Below are 580 nucleotides of genomic sequence, written 5' to 3' on the forward strand. Positions count from 1 at the left end.
TCAACTTGCCTGGTTAAATGAATAAATAATAAATACCCCCCCCCCCCCCCCTAGCGGGGGGTGCTGAGGAGTATTTCTGTCTGTAATAAATCCCTTTTGTGGCTGGGCCTGGCTCCCCTATGCCCTCGCAAATCCACCCATGGATGCCCCGCTGCACAGCAATGTTAAATTTAGGGCTTAATTAATTAATTTCAATTGACTGACTTCCTTATATGAACTATAACTCGGTAAAATATTTGAAATTGGTGCACGTTTCGTTTATACTTTTGTTCAGTATAGATTACATAATTACTTTTAGGAAGACGTGTTTGATAACTAGTATAAAACATATAAATAATTGAGCACATCCTCCTATAATTATTTGCTTTCACTATTCATTTACAGAGTTTATAGCGTTTTCACTAGATAGCACAGCAACAAAGCCCTGCACTTACACAGTTCGGTGCAAGACAACCATTAGACCCGATTGATTACGTGTTAATGTGCATATGCTAGCCAACATCGCCATGACATCGCGACCCGCACAGACAGCTGTGTGTTATGTGTTAGGCTAGGAGGTGGTTGTGTTGTACTGACCAGT

The sequence above is a fragment of the Oncorhynchus gorbuscha genome, linkage group LG08, assembly GCF_021184085.1.
Source record: "Oncorhynchus gorbuscha isolate QuinsamMale2020 ecotype Even-year linkage group LG08, OgorEven_v1.0, whole genome shotgun sequence".
In the NCBI taxonomy this organism is placed as follows: domain Eukaryota; kingdom Metazoa; phylum Chordata; class Actinopteri; order Salmoniformes; family Salmonidae; genus Oncorhynchus; species Oncorhynchus gorbuscha.